The sequence below is a fragment of the Schistocerca serialis genome, chromosome 9, assembly GCF_023864345.2.
Source record: "Schistocerca serialis cubense isolate TAMUIC-IGC-003099 chromosome 9, iqSchSeri2.2, whole genome shotgun sequence".
Lineage (NCBI taxonomy): Eukaryota > Metazoa > Arthropoda > Insecta > Orthoptera > Acrididae > Schistocerca > Schistocerca serialis.
In genome coordinates this window covers 35,489,080-35,505,362 of record NC_064646.1, presented here as the reverse complement: position 1 = coordinate 35,505,362, position 16,283 = coordinate 35,489,080, and the positions used below count along the sequence as shown (strand labels likewise).

Here is a 16,283-nt window from a genome sequence, read left to right as displayed (position 1 = left end):
CACGTACAGTACATGAGAGATGCCCAGAGTAGAGTGCTGCAGCGCTCCCTGTTTGACCGGTCACGGCTCGCCTGTTGACGGGGGGACCGAGCCGCTCGTGTCCGGCCCCACACGACTCGGCTCGGTCACGTACTCGCCCCGTGTCTGTTGTCCGGATTCCGGACACGCGGATAACCGAGCATGACCGGTCACCACTGACGTCTCACCTCCCCTCGCCCCGGCTCTGCACTGTACTGTACAAATACAACGCCTCTCTCTCTCTCTCTCTCTCTCTCTCTCTCTCTCTCTCTCTCTCTCACACACACACACACACACACACACACACACACACACACACACAATGTATTTATCTCTGTCTCTCTCTCTTTTAATACAAAATTAACGTTTCCAAGGACGGGTACGTGATACTGCTAAATTCATAAAGCACTTGGAAAGTAAAATGATATTTCGATACAATCGCGGATAGAAGACGAGTCTCATTTCCAAACAGAAGATATATTTTTCCTTTCATCAATAGGAAACATTAAATAAGTGCTTTCCCTGTAATCTACAAGACAATCATCTTTATGAAGAAAGCATACAAAAAACATTAAACTTTTACAGACGTAACTTGTCATACTTTTCACTTGTTTGCAACAGAAACAAAATTATAGTTATTGTTGATCAGCAGTAAATCACTAACGCGTTCCGGATTTAGTTGGCTGCGGCGATTTGTTAGTAACATGCCGACTTTACTAAAGCATCTTTCACTAGGTGCGCTTGTTGCGGGGGTGCATAAAATACGTCTTGCAACTGCATCCAGGCCTGGCAGATCTGTTTCTTGTCTGCTCCACCACTTTAAGATGTCATCATCGTCTCCGGGGTGCATTAAAATGTAGAGATCTACTTCATCTGCTGCGGATGATCTGATGTTCCTCCATTCCTTGAAACGATCTCTCTTTCTGGGTGGTGATGACACAGTACTTGAAGGATCTATGATAATAAACGAAAGAGACAAGTAATACAGGACTGATGTGGAAATCATCGAAAAGTTCCCGTAAAAACCAGGTGTTTTACGTTAATGAAGTATTATACGAATTATAACATTCCCGTTTCTCTATAATACACTGTCCACTAACTATACAAAAACGATTATGCTAATGATTGCATGCTGTACCTGCATAAGTAGCACACATCTGTCGCACATTGCTAAGAATTTCCTGCTTTTCATTTATTTCAAGCATATTAAGACCACGGAAAGACGGCCAAAGAAACGTAGCAATTTTATGTCTGGAAGTGATCACAATCTTCTCACAAACGAAAGCCAAGGTTCGATTTTTAATCCTTTGTACTTCCTGTTAAAAAATACATATCTGTTAGTACACATCAATTACGCTTGTTAATTATAAATCTATCGCGTATCATAATGAAACAGTGCTTTTCACTGCAGTAATCACCTGACAGTCAATGTCATTGACACTGCAAATTTGTTGCAGTTTGTGAAACCAAAGAACAACTAACTGGATTGTCGGTTCTTTTTCGCCTTCTAATTCATCTGTGGCCTCTTTAAATGGTCTCAGGAAATGCGCAATTTTTCCTGCAAGCGCACTATCATATCCTTGCAATCTGTAAGCGGAGTCCTTTTCCGTCAGCAAAGCAGCAACTTCGTTATACTGAGTGTGTAAGGATTCCAGCATAGTGTACAAGCTGTTCCAGCGAGTGCAGACCTCTTGTTTCAACGATGATTTCAAAGACGAGCAGAGGCCACTTTTCTTAATGCATTTTGCAGTATTTATTGTTGATGCGACGTTCGGGGCATGATTTAACAAGAAGTTATCTTCATCGAAAGTATGGCTAAGTGCTGTGTTTATACAATGATCAGCACAAGGAATCCTTTAGTGATTTTCCAAAGCCTTTACACATTGGCACCCTGGTCGGAGACAAAAACAAAAATGTGCAACATGGCCGGCGAAATGTCCCAATCAGCCATCCTCTCTTCAGTTTCTTTCATAATATTTACTCCCGTCTTCTTAACGTCCGGGAATTTTGTTGTACATAAAACATTGTTCACAAGAGACCAATCTGTGTTTATGTAATGTGTTGTAAGCGTCAAATAGTGCACCTGATTATGCGAATCAGTCCACATATCAACTGTCGCAGCACAGGTTTTTATTAATAACTTCCGCAATAACAGAAGGCATTATGCTGTTTCGTATTGCATCAGCTTGTTCTTTGACATGTCTGCTTATAGTAGAGGGATATGGCATGACATCTGCCACGTTAACTTCTCCGTAATGCACACTTAGATGTATTAATTCTTGGCCTAGTTCTCTGAAACCTTCAGCGGAAACAACATTAAAAGGTCTCATATCTTTAACACACATTGCAACACACTTTGCTGTAATACTATTTTTTATTGCTGCCTGTAACCCTGGAGGAGCTGTATCTTTGTGAGGTTTCTTGCAACTGTGTTTCTTTAAATGAGTAGTTCCCGACTGGAAACACAATAATGTGGAGCAGTTTATGCACGATACGTACCCAGTAGACGCACTCTTTTCGTCTACAACTAACAGAAATGTACTCCATACTTGGCTTTTTAGACCTTCCCGTTTCTTCAATCTGTAAACATTGGTTTCAATCTTACGTCTTACTACACTGGCTTCCTCGCGCTGCATGATTACAGACACGCCACAAATGAGAAGGCCGTACTGGCTGCTGTCTCACACGGATAATGACATTTGTAATGTGTGTGAAGTTACCTGCTACGTATTCGGTCACGGCATCTATGCTCGGTCACGAGAACTAGTGCGGGCAGTCTATCGAGTTAGGGTGTGCTCGCCCCATCTCGTATTTTGTGCTCGCTTACTCGGTCATGCAGGACTCTAGCACAGAGCATCGCAGGTACACCCCGCTCTTACAACCTAATAAATCGCCGGTGGCAGAGCACTGTATAGACACTGGCCACCCTATGGTGTACGATAACGTCGAAATTTTAGCCTCGACCTCATCTATCTGGGACTACAAATCATGGAATCCCGCACTTTCTGTAGTAAACTCACAAAGACGTCGCAATGGTGCAGCTCGCAGTGACACATCGATATCACCGTGTGGATCGACCATGCAACCATAGATCTAATTTCATGCATGTTTTACCTCTTTGCCTGCCGATCATCATCTCTGGCGCCTTAATGTATCAGTGGCCGCAAGCGCAGTGGCGCGGTCCACGGGTTTAAAAAGACGGAGCAAGTGCTTGAGCGTCAGTCATCCGCATCCCGCCCATTCTGAAGATGACTGGACGGCATGCAGCCGAAACATCAGAAGTGAAATTTATGCGGCTGCACGCCCGAAATTTTGTGGAACAATCATTGTGCCGCGAAAATACGAAGATGCATATCACATTAAAGATTTTGATAATTTTCAATCTTCCTGGTCCAAGAAAAATGTTTCGGTAGTTTAATGCTATAGATCTTGAATATTCCAAACTGCAACAAAAACATAAAAAAGCTGTACAAATTACTGTCGAAATTCGTGAGGAATTGAGCACAGAATTTTGCAATCTCCTTATACTGAATGCGACGACCAGGTGAGCTTCCTTAAGAGCGCCGAACAGTTGTAAGGTGATGTGCTAATTCCTGACATTACTGTGGACGGGGCAGTAGCAGCCAATTTTTTGTCTCTGCAGTGGTTTCAGCGCTTGTCTGGCCCCCTACTGCGTTATAACTCACCGGAATTTCACGTTCTTTCAGTCTGTCGATGCATCGCACTAAAGTAACTGGTGTATCTTTTTAAAAATAACCCACCTCACATGCTGCAGAAAAGACTTCCTGCGAGGAAAATACAACTCTCATTTTTATTCCGGCGACTGACGTGTGGCAGCTTTCCGCCGAATCTCTTCGATTTAGATACGAGGAAATGAATATACTTCTCATCTTTCGACAACCTCTCCTAAGAACTCCGCTCATTCCACGATGAAACATTGTTACTGCTTTCGTCGTCTTTTTAACTCCGATATCACTGTTTCTGATGCCCGACGAGTACAGAGAGTTATGTAACCCAGTTCACGTATAATCAAAGTTGCTTCAGAGGTGGGAAACGTGCGATACGGGATCAACTTTTACCCGGCGATCGCTACCGATGTCATTTCTAAAGTGAGTAAAAGGAAGTTGGGTGTCGGTACATAAGTTAAATTTATAACTTTAGCCTTATATTCTGCAAGATGAAAGAATAGGCGTTGGTTTCTAACCCTCACTCTTACGTTTCCGACTGTTATTATTAGGTATTTTCCGGATGCAGTGCTTTTTTGTGTGATTTTCCCCTTGTTGAGGCAAGGAGACGAGTGTGATCTCGTGGACCCTGTAAATAGAAATACTTGTGCCCGCATTTAACAGGGGCGGTTGTATGATTTTCTTCGTTCTCGGCTGTGCCTTTGTATTTAGCATCTGATGCGTTTGTCGGCGTGTTGCTCACGAGGGAAACTGCGTGATTGTTATTGCAATTTTTGAGTGACTCCTTGATGTTATTTCCTGCGAATAACTATTCCGACCGTATTAACAGTGCAGAGGAAAGGGGATAACTGCTTGTTCATATTGCGGTTTCAAAAGTAGAGTGTCGAAATTTTCTCATTTTTCCTTAAAGTGTTACATTCATAGTTGGATAATCATGATTTCGGATTCAAAGTGCCATTATCAAGTGTTTAAGTGTTATAAATTGCCTAGGATGGCATAATGTCGTATTAAATTACACTATTAGACACATTGTCTAAAGTTCAGCACCTCACGCTGAGAACCAGCAGCATATTTGTGCTTGAGAAAAGCTGATATCGCATACTCGACACACGAAGCTAATCTGCCGAGTAATGGATGTAACCAGGCTAATGTTTCGTCGAATTGGTATGAAGGCATATACAGGTTGGCTGTCGAACGGCTTCCGTGGGCAATTTTCACTATTTCATTTAATTATTGACCAGATTTAAAAATTAAAAATGTTTTCGTAAGCTGCTCAATAAGATGTGTAGTCTTATGTTAAAGGTTTAACACAGTAAGACAAGTACTACTGCTAGAAGCTATACAGCGTGTATATTGAGCTATAGTGTAACTTACGGCTTGCAAATTACTGATATATTCATGCAGTATCTGAGAACAACAGTACTTAGAGACTTTAAATATAATTTCAAACCTTTTGCAAAGTACGATATTGCAGTTGCTGTGTTGCTCAGAAGTGTGATGGAAAGTTCCTTCGGACATGTATGCACGTAAACTTCTCTTGCTTAGATGCTTAACTTCAAATATTTAACACATCAACTCGTTTTTAAAGGAATCAAATGTTTGATGCTGTTTCATACGTGGTAATTTGATTCTTTGAAGAATGTGGGTAGAGGCTTTCCTGGTAACACTAAACTACGATGCTTAAGATTCAGTTTGGCTTGGGATGCTACTTAAGGGAACGAGGATCAGCTGAATAAAAATACTAAAACTGCTGGTTGTATGTGGATAGCTGACAGCTTAATAAAAAACAGGGGCGGAGCGTGTTACCCTGTTACTGTTGTGTCCGGGATGGTGGACAGGCCATCCAACCAAAGAGGCGGCCGGCCGCCGTTACGTCAGTATGTGAAAAACAAGTGATCAAAATACGTTGGAACGAAAGTGATGTTCAACAAGCGTCGAGTGCTGGTGGATCATGCTGCCGGATGAGGAAACTGTGTGTTTACCACCTCCATCCAATCGCGCCCCCGCTTACACGTGACCCTTCTGCCGCACAACGAGAGGAAAACGTGCTGGGCGGATCGCAACGCCCAACCAACTCGCTTCCTTGGCTGCTTCGTCGGCTGCATAGTTTCCTCATATCCCGATATGTCCCCGTACCCGACAGAGTTAGCACGTGGTGGAAGTGCTGGATACATTTGCTGTACATACTGCAGGGCACAGAGAGAGTCGGAGCACTACCGTGACGGTTGCTCACCGGCTCGAGTGCCTTTAGGACTCTGTATCTCTCGGCTTCATAATTTGTTTGTTGTTCTGGAAGGCGGACTCTGAAGACCGTATGTATAACAACAGGTGAACAAACGAGTATATTCCACAACTTAGAACCATCCGTATAGATAACATCTCGAAAGAATCTTAAAAATTGAAAAAATAAACTTTTAAAAATGTAGTCTGGAGTACGAGATTTCTTGTGCTTGGGTCTCTGAAGACGCAAAGACAGCAGTTTGTTAGATCCCTGGCTCTTTAACCTGAGGCCTAATATGAACAATCACTGACTTGGCAGCCGTGGCGTTACCGTAACCGCTCGCGGAGCACAGGCACAGGTAAACGTAAACACCGGACTCACCGCACGTTGCCTGCGACATGCTCGCCGGTGGACACGTGTGCTGGCCTCTGGCGTGCTGGACGCACACTGCTGGATGGTCTGACGAGAAGGTCGCACTGTTTGTTCCGCAGGTGCGGCAAGGCGAGGAAGTCTCGCGCAGCAGCGTCTGGAGGGGAGTCGATTCAAGTTCAGTGGCGTTGTACGACCGGCAAGGAAGTCTGCTGTGGCTGCGCTCTCTCCTGCACTAATGCCACGACGCGGGTCAATCAGCTGTCGGTCGGCAGAGCACTTCCCCGTAGGTCACAGCGAACCGGCGAATTTGGATTTATATAATACTAGAGGAGCGCCATCACCAACTGGACGTGCATTTCGGAACGAAAGGGACAGGTGTTACCGGCACACATAGTGTCTTTCGTTTATCTCCTGTAAACATAGGATTGTTTTGTGTTTTGCACAAATTTCCTGCCAATGGGTCCAAAGCGGAGGTCCACAATAATTAGAAATTTGATGGGTTATGTAGATAAATAATTGAAACTTTAGATAGAGCCAGTAACAAGTTGTATGAATTCCATATGTCATTGAAAAAGTCCTAATCTTCTTTACGCTCGGTTTTTAAAACGTGAAAAATCTGTAGTATTGAAATATTCGTTTTGCCCATTCAAACATACTTGCTATATTATTAAATTTGTTCTGCAGAAGTGACACTTAAAAGAGACGTACACCAGCTCGAAGCAGCTAAAATCAAGTAAACATGATTTCAAAATGCGAATATGTTTGTTCTCCCATTTAGCAAGATCTTTTATTCGTAGAGTTCTACATTCCTGGAGCCTTGATCTTTGAAGGTTAACGAATCCAAAAGAAACATAAGCACAAATCGTTTTATAACAAGCGGGATCACAAGAGTTGTAAATGAGGTATTGTTTCGTAGAGAGATAAACATTTTCTTGAATCAGTACAGGGTGTTAGGCGTATACATACAGATATTGAGATCCTTGTTAACTTAATATGTACCCACGTTAGTGGATTAGTGTCTCTTTTTTTTTTCTCTAACAGTCTTCCTGGAAACACATCACATGATTTACTGCCTGGTGTTTTCTGCACGTTTGTGCCACAAAGTGGACTATGCCCGGCAGTATAGTCTCTCCGTTTTGTATCCATGCGTCCACGATACTCTGCTACCCAGAGGAAAATAAATATCAGTGGCTTGCTCTTGCTACACGTACTTGGAGGTACTAACCAACCTAAAACGTACTAATCGTAATAGGTATAATTATTTGTCCCCAAATGAAGTAAATACCGATGTAATGTTGTTCAGTACATTGTTCTCAGTCATCTGTATGATCTGTACTTACACCCGTTACACCTCGTGTATATTCACACATATAGTACTTACAGTCGTAGTTCCCTGAATAGAATTTCCAGTGTTCGCTTACAATCAAAGTGCAAATGCTGAGTTTCAGTGAAGGTAACGAGAGCAAGCCGCAATTCGTCAATAATAAACAATCTGTTCTTTCGGACATACCATTGGTGACCTTGCAGCTCTCGAAGAATGAAATTACAATGAAATCCATCCCTTTAGCTGCTTTCAGGCGTTGATAAATATCAACAGGGACATTTGAAAATGTCTGCCCCAACCGGGACTCGAACCCGGGATCTCCTGCTTACGTGGCAGACGCTCTCTCCGACTGAGCCATCGAGGACACAGAGGATAATGCGACTGCAGGGGAGTGTCTCTTGCAAACTCCCCGTAAGACCCACACTTCCAACTTACTGTCAACACACTACATTTATAGTGCCCCTGCCCACTATACGGATTACTCGCGGCATTCACTCTACTGATTCCCGTAAGAGTTCGGGCAATGTGAGTGCATCCGCACTGAAGAAGATCGTTAGCCGGTAAGCCTTATCTATATGAAGATGATATCTGTTCTTTCGGACATGTCCCGGGTTCGAGTCCCGGTCGGGGCAGACATTTTCAACTGCCCCCGTTGATATTTATCAACGCCTGTAAGCAGCTAAATGTCTGGATTTCGCTGTAATTTCATGAGTCAGATCTGCTGGTCTGACTACAATTTGCTGCTTTAGAAATAACACGCAAGTAATAGCATTAACAGGAAATTACCCACGTAGATCAAAAACTGCTGTTGATGAGACAGTCGAGTAAGTTTCTTATTTTAGCTGGCTGCGACGTCAGTTGTAACTATGACAACATTAAACAGATTCCAAGCTAAGCACGGAAATTTAAACGCAATTTCAAAGGAAAAACAAGAATAGGAATATAATTCAAATGTCAATAAAATTTTCTTGGTTCCCAAGCCATATGAGTTCGAATAAAATACTTGAGCTTTCGATGGCTGTATCTGCCATTGTCGTCAGGAGTAAAAACCACAGACTGCCTGGACTATTTTTTTCCTTTATTGTTATCTCTCCCTCCTCACCCCCATGTGAACCGAGAGGGCGGGGCGGCTGGCAGCGGCACGAACAACCCACTCTGCAGCCAGTAGAATTTACTTCTAACTTAGATGCTAAAAGAAAAGAACAAGGAGACGTATGTACTATGAATTTAAAATTACTTTAAAAGGTGATGTTAATGGGGGGATAGAAGTAATGTAATGCTGTCTTCATTGATTCAGTGTTGGTAGGACGGATTTATGTCGAGGCAGAGTACGTGATCCGGGAGAGGGAGACGGTTGAAATTCCTTTGCGAGAGGATGTGGAGGGTGTGCAGGTGGAGGGTTGGTGGGATGTGTGAGATGTAGCAGCACACTAGGATTGCAAAGGGGAGGGGACACAGTATGATTGTCGGAGTCGGGTTTACGTGTGGTGTAGGTTATCCAGAGGTGTTCAGTGTGAGTGAGGAGATATCGAAATTTACTGAGTTAAAGGATCCTTGTGGGGGAAGGTAAGCGGATGCAGAAAGCGAGGCGGTAAGCATGGAATTCAAGTATCTGGATGGACATTTAGAACTTGGGAGGGGCGGATATCCATGCAACATTTGCATAGCAAAGGATGGGGCAGATCAGCGGTTTCTATGTGTGAAGGACTGTGGAGGGGTGCAGTCCCCACGTTTTGCCTCTTTAGTAGTTTGTCTGTTTTGGGCTTTCTGTTGGGTGATTGGTAGGTGAGGTCTTCACATTAGTTGCTGTTCGAAGGTTAGTCAAGGTATTTTAGCGCGTTAGCTGGATGAGACGGTCTTAAATTGTGAAATGGAAGTCATGGAGATGGAAGCTCCAGATGGTGTGTCCTGTAACTATTACCTGCGTTTTGCAGGGGTTAATCTTTAATGAGCCATTGATTGCACCAGGAGGTAAATTGATTCAGGTGGATTTAGAGGGATTGTTGGGATTTCTGGAGCATAGGATAGAGGGCGAGGAAAGTGATGTCATCACCATACTGAAGGAGGTGGTTTGGGCATCGGCAGTGTATAAGAGGTAAAGGAGAGGGGAGGATCCCTGGGGCGCTCCTGCAGTGGGGTGGAAGGTTCGGGAATTAGTGATGGTAAAAAGACATAGGACGGCCGGTTGGAGAGGAAGGACGCAATAAGACAGGAATAATTGATTGTAAGTGCATAACTCTTGAGTTTGGAAAGGAGACTGGAATGCCCTACGTGGTTGCGTGCTTTCTCTAGGTCAAGGGAGACAAAGATGGCGGATGTACAGTTGTTGAGCTGTTGGGATAGGAGATCGGGGTGAGGTTCAGAAGTTGATCATCAGCAGAAAAGGAGGGACAGAAGCCAAATTGGGTAATAGAAAACAGATGCTGTTGGAGCAGATGTTGGTGGATGTGTCAGGAGAGGATTGATTGAAAGACCTTGCTAAACACTGAGGTGAGGCAGTACGAGGAGGTATCAGTGGGGGGTTTGTTTGGTGAGAAAAAAAATTAGGATTTTGGAGGCGTTCCACAGGTTGGGATGGTAGCCTCTGGAGAGGATGGTGGTATACAGGGTTGCAAAGGTGATGAGAAAGGAGAAAGGGCATTCTTTGAGGTGGCGATAGGTAGTTCAGTCATGACCAGCGGACGTCTTGCATTTCCTGTGAAGTACTTGTTTTATGTCCTGTGCTGTGACTGATGTGTTTAATTGCGTTTCTGGTATGTTGAAGTACCAGAAGCTGAGGGCCAGGGGTGGTATCTGTGTATTCGGGGACAGAAGGGAATTGGGAGCAGTCAAAGTGAGGGTCGTCAGGGATGGGGAAGATGCCTGAGAGATAGTACACAAAGTGAGTTGCTTTGTTCACGTCGTCAGGTAAGGGTCGGTCGTTGTGAAATATCGGGTAATGAGGAATGGGATGGGAGCCAGTAAGTTGGTGGAATGTTTTCTAGTATTTGGGAGAGTTAACTGGGAGTGTAGCATTGAGTCTGATGCATGTCTAGTGCCAGTTCCGCCTTTTTCCAGCATTGAGTAAATTTCTAATGCGTCGTTGTATTTGCCAGAGGTGTTTGAGCGGTTCCCAGTCACTAGCCTTTAGGGAGGATTGAAGTAAGCGATGGGATTCACGGAGGAGTGCAGCTTGTGGGGGAGAGTGGGGCGCTGAGGATATATATAATAGTGATATGGGCGGAGATAGCATCTGACAAGGTCTGTTTCAGGATTCCTGGTAGGCATTCCATTTGGTACGGGAGCAGTAATTGATAACATTTGGATGGGGTGCATGACGATGGAGATGGAGTAGTGTGTAGGAAATGGCGAGGAGGACAGGTACGTGATCATTTCCAGTTGGATCGAGGACTTGTGCAGTGAGGTGTCCAAGGAGGTTGGGTGATGCTAGGATGACATCTGGGGTTGTGTTGCTTTCGGACAGGTATGCTGTGACATGGAGACAATTTCACCTTGGAGGGGTTGAGTAAACTGGTACCACAGTTGGAATTCAAAAGCGGATCTACACTCCTGGAAATTGAAATAAGAACACCGTGAATTCATTGTCCCAGGAAGGGGAAACTTTATTGTCACATTCCTGGGGTCAGATACATCACATGATCACACTGACAGAACCACAGGCACATAGACACAGGCAACAGAGCATGCACAATGTCGGCACTAGTACAGTGTATATCCACCTTTCGCAGCAATGCAGGCTGCTATTCTCCCATGGAGACGATCGTAGAGATGCTGGATGTAGTCCTGTGGAACGGCTTGCCATGCCATTTCCACCTGGCGCCTCAGTTGGACCAGCGTTCGTGCTGGACGTGCAGACCGCGTGAGACGACGCTTCATCCAGTCCCAAACATGCTCAATGGGGGACAGATCCGGAGATCTTGCTGGCCAGGGTAGTTGACTTACACCTTCTAGAGCACGTTGGGTGGCACGGGATACATGCGGACGTGCATTGTCCTGTTGGAACAGCAAGTTCCTTTGCCGGTCTAGGAATGGTAGAACGATGGGTTCGATGACGGTTTGGATGTACCGTGCACTATTCAGTGTCCCCTCGACGATCACCAGTGGTGTACGGCCAGTGTAGGAGATCGCTCCCCACACCATGATGCCGGGTGTTGGCCCTGTGTGCCTCGGTCGTATGCAGTCCTGATTGTGGCGCTCACCTGCACGGCGCCAAACACGCATACGACCATCATTGGCACCAAGGCAGAAGCGACTCTCATCGCTGAAGACGACACGTCTCCATTCGTCCCTCCATTCACGCCTGTCGCGACACCACTGGAGGCGGGCTGCACGATGTTGGGGCGTGAGCGGAAGACGGCCTAACGGTGTGCGGGACCGTAGCCCAGCTTCATGGAGACGGTTGCGAATGGTTCTCGCCGACACCCCAGGAGCAACAGTGTCCCTAATTTGCTGGGAAGTGGCGGTGCGGTCCCCTACGGCACTGCGTAGGATCCTACGGTCTTGGCGTGCATCCGTGCGTCGCTGCGGTCCGGTCCCAGGTCGACGGGCACGTGCACCTTCCACCGACCACTGGCGACAACATCGATGTACTGTGGAGACCTCACGCCCCACGTGTTGAGCAATTCGGCGGTACGTCCACCCGGCCTCCCGCATGCCCACTATACGCCCTCGCTCAAAGTCCGTCAACTGCACATACGGTTCACGTCCACGCTGTCGCGGCATGCTACCAGTGTTAAAGACTGCGATGGAGCTCCGTATGCCACGGCAAACTGGCTGACACTGACGGCGGCGGTGCACAAATGCTGCGCAGCTAGCGCCATTCGACGGCCAACACCGCGGTTCCTGGTGTGTCCGCTGTGCCGTGCGTGTGATCATTGCTTGTACAGCCCTCTCGCAGTGTCCGGAGCAAGTATGGTGGGTCTGACACACCGGTGTCAATGTGTTCTTTTTTCCATTTCCAGGAGTGTATTATGGATGTTGAGGTCAGTGGCAGTAATATACACTCCTGGAAATTGAAATAAGAACATCGTGAATTCATTGTCCCAGGAAGGGGAAACTTTATTGACACATTCCTGGGGTCAGATACATCACATGATCACACTGACAGAACCACAGGCACATAGACACAGGCAACAGAGCATGCACAATGTCGGCACTAGTACAGTGTATATCCACCTTTCGCAGCAATGCAGGCTGCTATTCTCCCATGGAGACGATCGTAGAGATGCTGGATGTAGTCCTGTGGAACGGCTTGCCATGCCATTTCCACCTGGCGCCTCAGTTGGACCAGCGTTCGTGCTGGACGTGCAGACCGCGTGAGACGACGCTTCATCCAGTCCCAAACATGCTCAATGGGGGACAGATCCGGAGATCTTGCTGGCCAGGGTAGTTGACTTACACCTTCTAGAGCACGTTGGGTGGCACGGGATACATGCGGACGTGCATTGTCCTGTTGGAACAGCAAGTTCCCTTGCCGGTCTAGGAATGGTAGAACGATGGGTTCGATGACGGTTTGGATGTACCGTGCACTATTCAGTGTCCCCTCGACGATCACCAGTGGTGTACGGCCAGTGTAGGAGATCGCTCCCCACACCATGATGCCGGGTGTTGGCCCTGTGTGCCTCGGTCGTATGCAGTCCTGATTGTGGCGCTCACCTGCACGGCGCCAAACACGCATACGACCATCATTGGCACCAAGGCAGAAGCGACTCTCATCGCTGAAGACGACACGTCTCCATTCGTCCCTCCATTCACGCCTGTCGCGACACCACTGGAGGCGGGCTGCACGATGTTGGGGTGTGAGCAGAAGACGGCCTAACGGTGTGCGGCACCGTAGCCCAGCTTCATGGAGACGGTTGCGAATGGTCCTCGCCGATACCCCAGGAGCAACAGTGTCCCTAATTTGCTGGGAAGTGGCGGTGCGGTTCCCTACGGCACTGCGTAGGATCCTACGGTCTTGGTGTGCATCCGTGCGTCGTTGCGGTCCGGTCCCAGGTCGACGGGCACGTGCACCTTCCGCCGACCACTGGCGACAACATCGATGTACTGTGGAGACCTCACGCCCCACGTGTTGAGCAATTCGGCGGTACGTCCACCCGGCCTCCTGCATGCCCACTATACGCCCTCGCTCAAAGTCCGTCAACTGCACATACGGTTCACGTCCACGCTGTCGCGGCATGCTACCAGTGTTAAAGACTGCGATGGAGCTCCGTATGCCACGGCAAACTGGCTGACACTGACGGCGGCGGTGCACAAATGCTGCGCAGCTAGCGCCATTCGACGGCCAACACCGCGGTTCCTGGTGTGTCCGCTGTGCCGTGCGTGTGAACATTGCTTGTACAGCCCTCTCGCAGTGTCCGGAGCAAGTATGGTGGGTCTGACACACCGGTGTCAATGTGTTCTTTTTTCCATTTCCAGGAGTGTAGGTGCAAATGGTACATTCGATGTTGGTGATGAAATCATAGGAGATGGGATTATTAGGTCGGTTGTGGATGGTAGGACAAATAAGTTAGGGGTTTGAGGAGGAGGCTAAGTGTAAGCTGTTCGGTGAGGTTATTGAATAAGGGTTGCGGCCGAATGAGGATGATCCTGTGATGGCCAATTGCTACTCCACCTCAGGCCAGGGAAGGGGGAGGGGGAGGGGGTAGGAGGGTTATCAGTGTGGTTGCGGATATAGGGAGAGGTACGGATGGTATGGTGTGGTTGGAGGAAATGAAGGTCTCGATGTTGTGTTGGGAAAGGGTATGCATACAAGGGCTTATTGGCGGGTAGTGAGCGGATGTTGCTATATAGGATGCTGTAGTGCTGTCACGGTATGATGAGAGGCTTGGTAGTGGGATGCGGAAGTAAGTGGTGGAGAGGTTTACACGAGGGTGTCGAAATGGGCGGGTTTTGGTACGGTTTTACGCTTCTATGGCCATGATTGTAGCCTCTGGAACCAACCATAGAGGGCCGAAACGACGTGTGCGCGGAAGGCGAGACGTGCAGATCATAGGAATTCCTTGCCGCCGCGGAACGAAATGACGTCAGGTGGCGTAAGGGGCCGGCACCAAGTTTGAAACTGCCGCTGCCGCCTCCCTACATGCATGACACATCCGTCTCCGCTTCTTTTCGATATACAAAGCCCGCCCCCACGTCGTACTAAGCGTGTACTTCTTGTCTCTGTTAAAAATACTTGTTTATTCTAATCGCAGTCGCCTCCTTTATAACGGAATTACGGGTACGCATGAACTCTCGCGTTTTCTAACTGTATTCTGTGTCTGTTTTCTGGACAGTTCTCAACTATGACCGTCATGTCAATCTCCCTTTGTTTAATATGTAGCTTGTGTTCGGTACAGCGCTCTGCAACTGTGCGAATTGTCTGGCCTATATCGATACTGCCGCACTCGCAAGGGACACTACACACACCGGGCAGACGAAGAGCTATGTCGTCTTTTAACAGGGCGCAGCGTATCTCGTTGACTTGGGGGCGGGCCGAAACACTGGTGTCAGTGCAAGTCTCTGCAGCACACGTCCTAACTCGCTGCCCGTTGTCACACAGTATGGCAGGAAAGCTGCTGACTTGGCCTCTTCTGCCGATTCACAAGGCGTTCTTCTTCGGCGTCATTCGAAAGCGTTTGCAATGTCTCTCTTGCTATAATCATTGTCTCTCAACACGTGTCTCAAATTCTACAATTCAGACTGTAAACCTTAACCTACATCACCATATAGATTCGTTTCAAAAAGTTGATCCCACAGCTGGGGACGTATCCTTGTGAGGCTGAGCTTGTGATTTAAAATAGTGAACAACTGGAAGTCTTGAGTTAGTTAGTCTCATTGATCAGCAAGTATACTTTTCCAATCTAGACGTGTACAAGAAAATGGGTATTGTGCTTAGCCACTTAGCGAATTTCTAGAAAAGTGTTGCAGATTAGTGAGCAATGCACGTGCCCCGTGGGAAGAGTCCTCGTATCGGAGGACAGCGCAACTGACGAGCTGGCCAGTGGTGGTGGTGATCAACGAACGAGGCGGATGTCGCGAGGTCAAACTGAACGTGGTGTGTAAGTTCGTTTCTGTGGAAACTTGGAGTTTGGTGTGTATGTGAGTTTCGACCAGATGACTCTGAGTTGTTACCTTGCTTCTTTTTTTGTTGATGTTGCCGAAGGAGTCGCAGCCCTGGGGAACCTTTCTGAAAGTAGTTTGGCTGCTACTGGTGGAAGAGCAGGGATAATTTGAATCGTGTCACGCGGCCAAAGCGAAGCAGATGATTATTATGTAGACTGATTTTGAAAGTGTAGCAGTTTAAAAAACTGATGCAGGGTACGGTCGGGAGTCGAGTTTCGCGCGACACCATGACCGACCACTACGGGGACAGACAAAGGAAACGTATCATCTTGTCCACCTTGCTACCTGAAATTATTTTCAAGAATCCAGGCACCTAATCTTGTTCCTGTGGATTACACAGACTGCATAAATATGTTGTTGCATATTTATTCGCTACTGTATGAAACACACTTTCGTATTAGTAAATTATCCTATATACACCGCTGGGCCGGGGTCGCAAATTACGAAATTTTACTTACTATGTATAATTATAGATTGTAATAGGAAGAATAAACCGTTAAAGTTGTAGGCGATTGAGTGGGGGTGTACAGGATGTGAAATTCAGTACAGAAAGCCGCCA

General features: G+C 46.7%; 1 protein-coding gene and 1 non-coding gene across 11 annotated transcripts in view; one reads left to right on the top strand and one right to left on the bottom strand.

The window, feature by feature from the left end:
* LOC126419883 (trichoplein keratin filament-binding protein) overlaps nt 1-16,283 on the top strand; it is a 791,911-nt gene that overhangs the window by 616,496 nt on the left and 159,132 nt on the right. The window contains exon 1 of one of the 10 annotated variants that reach the window (XM_050087144.1): nt 15,566-15,660. The exons of the other annotated variants lie outside the window; for them this stretch is intronic. The gene's annotated coding sequence lies outside the window, so the exon portion shown is untranslated. Of the gene's footprint in view, nt 1-15,565; nt 15,661-16,283 lie in introns of those variants that run through there. 10 annotated transcript variants of the gene reach the window in all.
* On the bottom strand, nt 7,912-7,985 carry Trnat-cgu (transfer RNA threonine (anticodon CGU)). The gene has a single exon. It is a non-coding gene; the product is annotated as a tRNA-Thr (tRNA).